This window comes from Salmo trutta, chromosome 15 (genome assembly GCF_901001165.1).
Source record: "Salmo trutta chromosome 15, fSalTru1.1, whole genome shotgun sequence".
NCBI classification, from domain to species: Eukaryota; Metazoa; Chordata; class Actinopteri; order Salmoniformes; family Salmonidae; genus Salmo; species Salmo trutta.
The window spans coordinates 5862596-5877421 of NC_042971.1; positions in this window are offsets into that span (position 1 = coordinate 5862596).

A 14826-nucleotide genomic window follows, 5' to 3' on the forward strand; every position below is an offset into this window, starting at 1 on the left:
ATATATTATTACTGTATTAAACCTAGCAGTACTACTGATTTCTCTGAGAGGCAGATATATATTATTACTGTATAAAACCTAGCAGTACTACTGATTTCTCTGAGAGTGAGACAGATATATATTATTACTGTATTAAACCTAGCAGTACTACTGATTTCTCTGAGAGTGAGGCAGATATATATTATTACTGTATTAAACCTAGCAGTACTACTGTTTTCTCTGAGAGTGAGACAGATATATATATTATTACTGTGTTAAACCTAGCAGTACTACTGATTTCTCTGAGAGTGAGGCAGATATATATTATTACTGTATTAAACCTAGCAGTACTACTGATTTCTCTGAGAATGAGACAGATATATATTATTACTGTGAAAAACCTAGCAGTACTATTGATTTCTCTGAGAGTGAGACAGATATATATTATTACTGTATTAAACCTAGCAGTACTACTGATTTCTCTGAGAGTGAGGCAGATATATATTATTACTGTATTAAACCTAGCAGTACTACTGATTTCTCTTAGTGTGAGACAGATATATATTATCACTGTGTAAAACCTAGCAGTACTACTGATTTCTCTGAGGCAGATATATATTATTACTGTGTAAAACCTAGCAGTACTACTGATTTCTCTGAGAGACAGATATATATTATTACTGTATTAAACCTAGCAGTACTACTGATTTCTCTGAGAGTGAGGCAGATATATATTATTACTGTGTTAAACCTAGCAGTACTACTGATTTCTCTGAGAGTGAGGCAGATATATATTATTACTGTGTTAAACCTAGCAGTACTGCTGATTTCTCTGAGAGGCAGATATATATAATTACTGTGTTAAACCTAGCAGTACTACTGATTTCTCTGAGAGTGAGGCAGATATATATTATTACTGTATTAAACCTAGCAGTACTACTGATTTCTCTGAGAGGCAGATATATATTATTACTGTGTTAAACCTAGCAGTACTACTGATTTCTCTGAGAGTCAGACAGATATATATTATTACTGTATTAAACCTAGCAGTACTACTGATTTATCTGAGAGGCAGTTATATATTATTACTGTGTTAAACCTAGCAGTACTACTGATTTCTCTGAGAGGCATATATATATTATTACTGTGTTAAACCTAGCAGTACTACTGATTTCTCTGAGATTGATGCAGATATATATTATTACTGTATTAAATCTAGCAGTACTTCTGATTTCTCTGAGAGGCAGATATATATTATTACTGTGTTAAACCTAGCAGTACTACTGATTTCTCTGAGAGTGAGGCAGATATATATTATTAATTGTGTTAAACCTAGCAGTACTACTGATTTCTCTGAGAGGCAGATATATATTATTACTGTGTTAAACCTAGCAGTACTACTGATTTCTCTGAGAGGCAGATATATATTATTACTGTATTAAACCTAGCAGTACTACTGATTTCTCTGAGAGTGAGGCAGATATATATTATTACTGTGTTAAACCTAGCAGTACTACTGATTGCTCTGAGAGTGAGATAGATACATATTATTACTGTATTAAACCTAGCAGTACTACTGATTTCTCTGAGAGGCAGATATATATTATTACTGTATTAAACCTAGCAGTACTACTGATTTCTCTGAGAGTGAGACAGATATATATTGTTACTGTATTAAACCTAGCAGTACTACTGATTTCTCTGAGAGTGAGGCAGATATATATTGTTACTGTGTTAAACCTAGCAGTACTACTGATTTCTCTGAGAGTGAGGCAGATATATATTATTACTGTGTTAAACCTAGCAGTACTACTGATTTCTCTGAGAGGCAGATATATATAATTACTGTGTTAAACCTAGCAGTACTACTGATTTCTCTGAGAGTGAGGCAGATATATATTATTACTGTATTAAACCTAGCAGTACTACTGATTTCTCTGAGAGGCAGATATATATTATTACTGTGTTAAACCTAGCAGTACTACTGATTTCTCTGAGAGTCAGACAGATATATATTATTACTGTATTAAACCTAGCAGTACTACTGATTTATCTGAGAGGCAGTTATATATTATTACTGTGTTAAACCTAGCAGTACTACTGATTTCTCTGAGAGGCATATATATATTATTACTGTGTTAAACCTAGCAGTACTACTGATTTCTCTGAGATTGATGCAGATATATATTATTACTGTATTAAATCTAGCAGTACTACTGATTTCTCTGAGAGGCAGATATATATTATTACTGTGTTAAACCTAGCAGTACTACTGATTTCTCTGAGAGTGAGGCAGATATATATTATTAATTGTGTTAAACCTAGCAGTACTACTGATTTCTCTGAGAGGCAGATATATATTATTACTGTGTTAAACCTAGCAGTACTACTGATTTCTCTGAGAGGCAGATATATATTATTACTGTATTAAACCTAGCAGTACTACTGATTTCTCTGAGAGTGAGGCAGATATATATTATTACTGTGTTAAACCTAGCAGTACTACTGATTGCTCTGAGAGTGAGATAGATACATATTATTACTGTATTAAACCTAGCAGTACTACTGATTTCTCTGAGAGGCAGATATATATTATTACTGTATTAAACCTAGCAGTACTACTGATTTCTCTGAGAGTGAGACAGATATATATTATTACTGTGTTAAACCTAGCAGTACTACTGATTTCTCTGAGAGGCAGATATATATTATTACTGTGTTAAACCTAGCAGTACTACTGATTTCTCTGAGAGTGAGACAGATATATATTATTACTGTGTTAAACCTAGCAGTACTACTGATTTCTCTGAGAGACAGATATATATTATTACTGTGTTAAACCGAGCAGTACTACTGATTTCTCTGAGAGTGAGGCAGATATATATTATTACTGTATAAAACCTAGCAGTACTACTGATTTCTCTGAGAGTGAGGCAGATATATATTATTACTGTATTAAACCTAGCAGTACTACTGATTTCTCTGAGAGGCAGATATATATTATTACTGTGTTAAACCTAGCAGTACTACTGATTTCTCTGAGAGTGAGGCAGATATATATTATTACTGTGTTAAACCTAGCAGTACTACTGATTTCTCTGAGAGGCAGATATAGATTATTACTGTGTTAAACCTAGCATTACTACTGATTTCTCTGAGAGTGAGGCAGATATATATTATTACTGTATTAAACATAGCAGTACTACTGATTTCTCTGAGAGGCAGATATATATTATTACTGTGTTAAACCTAGCAGTACTACTGATTTCTCTGAGAGGCAGATATATATTATTACTGTGTTAAACCTAGCAGTGCTACTGATTTCTCTGAGAGACAGATATATATTATTACTGTATTAAACCTAGCAGTACTACTGATTTCTCTGAGAGGCAGATATATATTATTACTGTGTTAAACCTAGCACTACTACTGATTTCTCTGAGAGTGAGGCAGATATATATTATTACTGTGTTAAACCTAGCAGTACTACTGATTTCTCTGAGAGGCAGATATATATTATTACTGTGTTAAACCTAGCAGTACTACTGATTTCTCTGAGAGTGAGACAGATATATATTATTACTGTGTTAAACCGAGCAGTACTACTGATTTCTCTGAGAGTGAGGCAGATATATATTATTAATGTATAAAACCTAGCAGTACTACTGATTTCTCTGAGAGTGAGGCAGATATATATTATTACTGTATTAAACCTAGCAGTACTACTGATTTCTCTGAGAGTGAGGCAGATATATATTATTACTGTGTTAAACCTAGCAGTACTACTGATTTCTCTGAGAGGCAGATATATATTATTACTGTGTTAAACCTAGCAGTACTACTGATTTCTCTGAGAGACAGATATATATTATTACTGTATTAAACCTAGCAGTACTACTGATTTCTCTGAGAGGCAGATATATATTAATACTGTATTAAACCTAGCAGTACTACTGATTTCTCTGAGAGGCAGATATATATTATTACTGTATTAAACCTAGCAGTACTACTGATTTCTCTGAGAGGCAGATATATATTATTACTGTATTAAACCTAGCAGTACTACTGATTTCTCTGAGAGGCAGATATATATTATTACTGTGTTAAACCCAGCAGTACTACTGATTTCTCTGAGAGAGAGGCAGATATATATTATTACTGTGTTAAACCTAGCAGTACTACTGATTTCTCTGAGAGGCAGATATATATTATTACTGTGTTAAACCCAGCAGTACTACTGATTTCTCTGAGAGAGAGGCAGATATATATTATTACTGTATTAAACCTAGCAGTACTACTGATTTCTCTGAGAGGCAGATATATATTATTACTGTGTTAAACCTAGCAGTACTACTGATTTCTCTGAGAGGCAGATATATATTATTACTGTATTAAACCTAGCAGTACTACTGATTTCTCTGAGAGTGAGGTAGATATATATTATCACTGTATTAAACCTAGCAGTACTACTGATTTCTCCGAGAATGAGGCAGATATATATTATTACTGTATTAAACCTAGCAGTACTACTGATTTCTCTGAGAGTCAGATATATATTATTATTGTATTAAACCTAGCAGTACTACTGATTTCTCTGAGAGGCAGATATATATTATTACTGTATTAAACCTAGCAGTACTACTGATTTCTCTGAGAGTGAGACAGATATATATTATTACTGTATAAAACCTAGCAGTACTACTGATTTCTCTGAGAGAGAGGCAGATATATATTATTACTGTGTTAAACCTAGCAGTACTACTGATTTCTCTGAGAGTGAGACAGATATATATTGTTACTGTATTAAACCTAGCAGTACTACTGATTTCTCTGAGAGTGAGACAGATATATATTATTACTGTATTAAACCTAGCAGTACTACTGATTTCTCTGAGAGTGAGACAGATATATATTATTACTGTATTAAACCTAGCAGTACTACTGATTTCTCTGAGAGTGAGGCAGATATATATTAATACTGTATTAAACCTAGCAGTACTACTGATTTCTCTGAGAGGCAGATATATATTATTACTGTGTTAAACCTAGCAGTACTACTGATTTCTCTGAGAGTGAGGCAGATATATATTATTACTGTGTTAAACCTAGCAGTACTACTGATTTCTCTGAGAGGCAGATATATATTATTACTGTGTTAAACCTAGCAGTACTACTGATTTCTCTGAGAGGCAGATATATATTATTACTGTGTAAAACCTAGCAGTTATATAGCATTTTGCAAAAATGAAATGAAAACATCAAGTGATAGATTAAAAAAAAAAAATACATGTCTGTCATTGAACAGCCACATGCCATGATTAGATAGTGAAAAACACACCAATCTCTTTCATAACTTCTTCAAACAATAAAAGCTAATTTACCAACATTTCTAAAAAGTGATATATAGTGTTTTGGAATGAAACTCTTCTTATGTTTCCCCATCTGAGCTCAGAGTAGATGAGAAATGTAATGTTTGTCTCTGTTGTGTTGAAGACCAATCAAGCAGAAGAGACCAGCCTCCTCTGGACCCAGCTGTGTGTCCATGAAGAGTGACTGGTCTATGGGTAAACCTATGTCCTTTAGAGAGGGAGACTTTTCTACTGAACAAAGGTAAGAAGAACTCATGGGTCATGGTCAGTGAGTTAAACAACACTGTCTCTAGTCATTTCTCCTGTCCCATTTTCACATTTCTTTTGGTTGTTTTCATAATCCATAGGCTAATCCTTTAGTCCATTTTCATAGTCCTAAAACAATATTAAACAAACACAACGTTCCCTCCCTGTGTGTGTGTGTGTGTGTGTGTGTGTGTGTGTGTGTGTGTGTGTGTGTGTGTGTGTGTGTGTGTGTGTGTGTGTGTGTGTGTGTGTGTGTGTGTGTGTGTGTGTGTGTGTGTGTACTCCCTGGATGAGGAGATGTAATCTCATGTTTTGTCCACAGAAACCAACAGGAGAGATCAGAGTCAGAGATTCTCAGTGGTCAGTCTTCCCACAGTCATCAAACAGACCTGGCCTCCATATTCAGTGTATGTGGTCCTGTTATGAACATTTGTTTTTGTTTTCCTCAAGTAAAGTTGATCTGTCAATTTTTCATTATTGTGTTAATGAGAAAGCATTTCTTCTCTTGCTTAATATTTACTTGATTTATTTCAGTTGCTTGAAGAGAAAATGATTACATTTGTGAAGAACGAGCTGAAGATGTTCAAGAGGATTCTTAGTCCAGAACTCCCAGAAGGCTTTGAGAGTCAGAAGCAGGATGAGGAAGTGGTGGATGCTGAAGATGAGAAGCAGGAGAGCAGTGCCAGAGAGGGGGCTCTGAAGATCACACTGCACGTCCTGAGGAAAATGAACCAGAAGGAGCTCGCTGACATACTGGAGAAATGTAAGATCTGTCTGCCTCATGTTGAATGCTGTTTTATAACATTTAAAAGCTGTGGCTAAAGTACAGCAAAAGTAGCTGTGTAACTCAATGATAATGTAGCAGCCTTAATACAACACCTAGTGAGCTCATCAAGTAGCAGCAGGGATGTGTTGTGTTGATTAATTTAGAGAGAGAGAGAGAGACAACATTAATAATACCATCAATAATACCAATAATAATATAATCAGTCACACCAGTCTGTAATGCATTATGAAAACATTTACACATTTATACATTCAGTTAAGAGAATAAATGATTATAATTTAAAATGTTATAACAGTCCTACAATACTGTAGTTATTAAAACAGACATAATATTAATATCCTCTGTGTTATTTCTAGATTCAGATGATCCTGCTGTGATTTGCCAACGTGAACTCAAATCTAATCTAAAGAAGAAGTTTCAATGTGTATTTGAGGGGATCGCTAAACAAGGAAACCCAACACTTCTCAATAAGATCTACACAGAGCTCTACATCACAGAGGGTGGAACAGGAGAGGTCAATAATGAACATGAGCTGAGACAGATTGAGACAACAACCAGGAAACAAGCAAGACCAGAGACTGCAGTCAAATGTAACGACATCTTCAAACCCTTAACTGGACAAGACAAACGTATCAGAACTGTGCTGACAAAGGGAGTCGCTGGCATTGGAAAAACAGTCTCTGTGCAGAAGTTCATTCTGGACTGGGCTGAAGGAAAAGCAAATCAGGATGTCCAATTTGTATTTTCATTCCCTTTCCGGGAGCTGAATTTGATGAAAGAGGACAAACACACTGTCATTGAACTTCTGAATCACTTCTCAATGGAAACTAAACAATCAAGAATCTCCAACTTCGACAAGTACAAAGTCCTGTTCATCTTTGATGGTGTGGATGAGTGCCGACTGCCCCTAGACTTCCAGAAGAACAAGATCTGTTGTGACGTCACAGAGTCAACCTCAGTGGATGTTCTGCTGACAAATCTCATCAAGGGAAATCTGCTTCCCTCTGCTCTCCTCTGGATAACTACCCGACCTGCAGCAGCCAATAAGATCCCTCCAGGGTGTGTTGACCAGGTGACAGAGGTACGAGGGTTCAATGACCCACAGAAGGAGGAGTACTTCAGGAAGAGATTCAGTGATGATGACCTGGCCAGCAGAATCATCTCACACATAAAGTCATCAAGGAGCCTCCACATCATGTGCCACATTCCAGTCTTCTGTTGGATTTCTGCAACAGTCCTTGAACACATGCTGAAACATAAGAGAGAAAAGATGCCCAAGACTCTGACTGAGATGTACACACACCTTGTGGTGTTTCATACCAAACAGAAGAATGAAAAGTATCTTGGGAAAGAAGAGACAGGTCCACACTGGAATAAAGAGAGCATTCTGTAACTGGGAAAACTGGCTTTTCAGCAGCTTGTGAATGGCAATCTGATTTTCTATGAAGAAGACCTGAAAGAGGCTGGTATTGATGTCAATGAAGCCTCAGTGTACTCAGGATTGTGCACACAGCTCTTTAAAGAGGAATGTGGGCTGTACCAGGACAAGGTGTACTGCTTTGTTCATCTGAGCATTCAGGAGTTTCTGGCTGCTGTATATGTGTTCCTCTCATTCATCAACAACAATGAGAATCTAATGGACAAACTGCAAACAAAAGAAAAGTCTGAAGTTACTGTCTACAAGAGTGCTGTGGATAAAGCCTTACAAAGTGAGACAGGAAACATGGACCTGTTCCTCCGCTTCCTTCTGGGCCTCTCACTGGAGTCCAATCAGAAGCACTTACGAGGTCTACTGACAAAGACAAGAAGCAGCTCAAAGAGCCATTAAGAAACAGTCAAGTACATCAAGGAGAAGATCAGGGAGAATCCCTCTCCAGAGAGGAGCATCAATCTGTTCCACTGTCTGAATGAACTGAATGACCATTCTCTAGTGGAGGAGATCCAAAGCTTCCTGAGCTCAGGAAGTCTCTCAAAACCCAACCTGTCACCTGCACAGTGGTCAGCTCTGGTCTTTGTGTTGCTGACTTCAGAAAAGGAGCTGGATGTGTTTGACCTGAAGAAATACTCCAGATCAGAGGAAGGTCTTCTGAGGCTGCTGCCAGTGGTCAAAGCCTCCAGAGCTGTTCTGTGAGTAAATAAAATGCCATATAAGAAGTAATCATCAGGAAGAAATATTATATGTATTACAATATGTATATAATATTATATTGCATAACATATTGAATCAGATATTCAATCTAGTAATACAATATGACCATACAATTCTAGGAGACAGAAGATGAATCTATATGTTCTTTGGGAATATGAACCAAATGCATCTACCATTGTCCTTCTACACTACTGGTGTTAAATTAACAGTGTGTTTGTGAAGTCATGATGATTTCGTTGCAGGCTGTCAGGCTGTGGAGTCACAGAGAAAGGCTGTGCTTCTCTGGTCTCAGCTCTGGAGTCAAACCCCTCACACCTGAGAGAGCTGGACCTGAGTAACAATGACCTGAAGGATTCAGGAGTGGAGCTGCTCTCTGCTGTACTGGAGGATCCACACTGCAGACTGGAGACTCTGAGGTCAGTATTCCTGTAGTTGGTCAACAAGTGTTTTGTTGTAGCCTCTGTTATTGGTAATGGTGAGAGGTTAGCATGTTGTGTTGTAGCCTCTGTTATTGGTAATGGTGAGAGGTTAGCATGTTTTGTTGTAGCCTCTGTTATTGGTAATGGTGAGAGGTTAGCATGTTTTGTTGTAGCCTCTGTTATTGGTAATGGTGAGAGGTTAGCATGTTTTGTTGTAGCCTCTGTTATTGGTAATGGTGAGAGGTTAGCATGTTTTATTGTAGCCTCTGTTATTGGTAATGGTGAGAGGTTAGCATGTTTTGTTGTAGTCTCTGTAAATCTCACTCATTATTATTCATGATTCATTCATGATCTTTCTCAATCATGGCAGTCACAGGCTTGATATAGTCATTGTGTTCAAAGAATATGGGACCAAATACCAACCTTTTTTCAACATTTTGAAAAAATTATGTAGCCACTATTTTCACCACCAAAGAATAGCAATGTGATTTTAATATGATTTGACTCTTTGCAGGCTGTCAGGCTGTCTAGTCACAGAGGAAGGCTGTGCTTCTCTGGTCTCAGCTCTGAGGTCAAACCCCTCACATCTGAGAGAGCTGGACCTGAGCTACAATCACCCAGGAGACTCAGGAGTCAGACTGCTCTCTGCTGGACTGAAGGATCCACACTGCAGACTGGAGAAACTCAAGTATGTAGAGGGTTTATGTCAATGTTCATATCAGACATGTTTGACTTATCAGGCTAGTTAAGACAAACATTCTGACCACCACTTGGACAAAGTTACATGCTGACTGTGTGTGTGTCCTGTGTGTGTGTCCTGTGTGTGTGTGTGCGTGAGTGTGTGTCCTGTGTGTGTCCAGTGTGTGTGTGCGTGAGTGTGTGTCCTGTGTGTGTCCAGTGTGTGTGTGCGTGAGTGTGTGTGTGTCCAGTGTGTGTGTGTGCGTGAGTGTCCAGTGTGTGTGTGCGTGAGTGTGTCCCGTGTGTGTGATTGTCTTGTGTGTGTATCAGTGTGTCCAGTGTGAAACACACACACACACAGGACACACACACACAGGACACACACACACAGGACACACACACACACAGGACAAATACACACAGGACACACACACACACACACACCCAGGACACACTAACACACACTGGACACACAGGACACACACACACTGAACTCTCACACACACACACACACACACACACACACACACACACACACACACACACACACACACACACACACACACACACACACACAGGACACACACACACACTGACCATACACACACACACTCACACACACACTGGACAAATACACACACTGAACACACACACAGGACACACTGGACACACAAACTTGACGCACACACTGGACTCACACACACACTGGACACATACACAACACACACGATACACACACACACTGGACACATACACACACACACACACTGGACACACACACACACACACACACACACACACACACACACACACACACACACACACACACACACACACACACACACACTGGACACACACACACACACACACACACACACACTGGACTCACACACACACTGGACAAACACACACACACACACTGGACAAACACACACACACACACACACACGACACACACACACTGGACACACACACACACCCAGACACACACCCAGACACACACACCCATCTTAACAATGTGTCCAGTGCGTGTTTGTGTCCTGTGTGTGTGTGTGTGGGTGTGTGTGTGGGTGTGTGTGTCCAGTGTGTGTTTTTGTCGAGTGTGTGTGTGTCCATTGTGTGTGTGTGTGTCCAGTGTGTGTGTCCAGTGTGTGTTTTTGTCGAGTGTGTGTGTGTGTGTGTGTGTGTGTGTGTGTGTGTGTGTGTGTGTGTGTGTGTTTTTGTCGAGTGTGTGTGTGTGTGTGTGTGTGTGTGTGTGTGTGTGTGTGTGTGTGTGTGTGTGTGTGTGTGTGTGTGTGTGTTCAGGTGTAGCCCTCAATGACTGTCTGTTCTTCTGCTTACCGCTACAGTGTGGAACATGGTGGAGAGAACAGAATGAAACCTGGGCTTAGAAAATGTGAGTGTTGACTGCTGTGAAGAATATGACTAAGAATAAGTCTTAATTCAAGTTAAGTCAAAGACCACCATCATTACTGACTTGGTCATATTAAATATCAGCTGTAGTTCTACAGAAGCAGAAATCAGGGACACCAAAGTTCACAAAGAGTTGCTTTGACAGTGTGTGTGTGTGTGTGTGTGTGTGTGTGTGTGTGTGTGTGTGTGTGTGTGTGTGTGTGTGTGTGTGTGTGTGTTCAGGTGTAGCCCTCAATGAATGTCTGTTTTTCTGCTTACCGCTACAGTGTGGAACATGGTGGAGAGAACAGAATGAAACATGGACTTAGAAAATGTGAGTGTTGACTGCTGTGAAAAATATGACTAATAATAAGTCATAATTCAAGTTAAGTCAAAGTCAAAGACCACCATCATTGCTGACTTGGTCATATTAAATATCAGCTGTAGTTCCACAGAAGCAGAAATCAGGGACACCAACGTTTACAAAGAGTTGATATGACAATGTGTGTGTGTGTGTGTGTGTGTGTGTGTGTGTGTGTGTGTGTGTGTGTGTGTGTGTGTGTGTGTGTGTGTGTGTGTGTGTGTGTGTGTGTGTGTGTGTGTGTGTGTGTGTGTGTGTGTTTGTGTGTGTGTGTGTGTGTGTGTGTGTGTGTGTGTGTAATGTGAATAAGTGTGTTTTATTTTACCATACAGTATAACATGTGATCATTCAACAAGTTTCAAGTTACCTTAACTTCTCCTTTTGATACCTAGAAACATCTACATTAAATGAATTAGTGAAAAGTGAGTTAACATTCTAATGTGAATGATGATGATTTCTAATATTGTGTCTGGTTTCATCCATCAGATGTCTGTGATCTCACACTGGACCTAAACACAGTAAACAGACGCCTCTCTCTGTCTGAGGAGAACAGAAAGGTGACACGTAGGATAGTGGAGCAGCCGTATCCTGATCACCCAGAGAGATTTGATGGCTGGAGACAGGTTCTGTGTAGAGAGGGTCTGACTGGGCGCTGTTACTGGGAGGCAGAGTTGAGTGGGGAGGCTGGTATAGGAGTGACATATAAAGGAATCAACAGGAAAGGAGGGGATAATGACTGTGGTATTGGATACACTGACAAGTCCTGGAGGCTGGACTGCTCTGACAACAGTTTCAGAGCCAAGCATAATACTAACTCCACTAACATAGACGTCCCCTCCTCCAGCTCCCACAGAGTAGGAGTGTATCTGGACTGGCCAGCCGGCACTCTGTCCTTCTATAGAGCCTCCTCTGACACACTGACCCACCTGATCACATTCACCTCCACATTCACTGAGCCCCTCTATCCAGGGTTTGGGGTTCATTATGATGATTCCTCAGTGTCCCTGAAATAATAACTGGACACACACACACACACACACACACACACACACACACACACACACACACACACACACACACACTGGACAAACACACACACACACACACTGGACAAACACACACACACACACACAGGACACACACACACACACACACACAGGACACACACACACACACACTGGACAAACACACACACACACACACACTGGACAAACACACACACACACACACACACACACTGAACACACTGAACACACACACACACACTGGACACACACACACACTGGACACACACACACACACTGGACTCACACACACACACACACACACACTGGACTCACACACACACACGACAAACACACACACACACACTGGACAAACAGGACACACACACACTGGACACACACACACAGGACACACACAGGACACACACTGAAAACACACACACACACACTGGACACACACACACAGGACACACACACACACACACTGAAAACACACACACACTCACTGGACAAACACACACAGGACACACACACACACACAATTGGACACACACACACACACACACACACTGGACAAACACACACACACACACACACACACTGGACAAACACACACACACACTGGACAAACACACACACACTGGACACACACACACACACACACACACACACTGGACAAACACACACACATACACACACACACACACTGGACAAACACACACACACACACACACTGGACAAACACACACACACTGGACAAACACACACACACACTGGACAAACACACACACACACACGACAAACACACACACACACACACACTGGACAAACACACACACACACACACACACACACACACACACACACACACACTGGACAAACACACACACACACACTGGACAAACACACACACACACACACACACACACACACTGGACACACACACACTGAATACAAACACACACACACACACACACACACACACACACACACACACACACACACACACACTGGATACAAACACACACACACACACTGGATACAAACACACACACACACACTGGATACAAACACACACAAACACACACACACACACTGGACAAACACACAAACACACACTGGACAAACACACACACACACACTCACTGGACACACACACACACACACACACTGGACACACACACACACACACACACTGGACAAACACACACACACACACATTGGACAAACACACACACATACACACACACACACACTGGACAAACACACACACACACACACTGGACAAACACACACACACTGGACAAACACACACACACACACTGGACAAACACACACACACACACACTGGACAAACACACACACACACACACTGGACAAACACACACACACGACAAACACACACACACACACACAATGGACAAACACACACACACACACTGGACAAACACACACACACACACACACACACACACACACACACACACACTGGACACACACACACTGGATACAAACACACACACACACACACACACACACACACACACACTGGACAAACACACACACACACACTGGACAAACACACACACACACACTGGACAAACACACAAACACACACTGGACAAACACACACACACACTCACTGGACACACACACACAGGACACACACACACACACTGGACACACACACACACACACACACACACACTGGACAAACACACACACACACACACACACACACACACTGGACAAACACACACACACACACACTGGACAAACACACACACACACTGGACAAACACACACACACACACACACTGGACAAACACACACACACACAGGACAAACACACACACTGGACAAACACACACACACACACACACACACACACTGGACAAACACACACACACACACACACTGGACAAACACACACACACACACACACTGGACAAACACACACACACACACACTGGACAAACACACACACACACTGGACAAACACACACACACACTGGACAAACACACACACACACACACATTGGACAAACACACACACATACACACACACACACTGGACAAACACACACACACACACACTGGACAAACACACACACACACACACACACACACACACACTGGACACACACACACACACACACACACTGGACAAACACACACACACACACATTGGACAAACACACACACATACACACACACACACACTGGACAAACACACACACACACACACTGGACAAACACACACACACTGGACAAACACACACACACACTGGACAAACACACACACACACACACTGGACAAACACACACACACACACACTGGACAAACACACACACACGACAAACACACACACACACACACACTGGACAAACACACACACACACACACACACACACACACACACACTGGACAAACACACACAC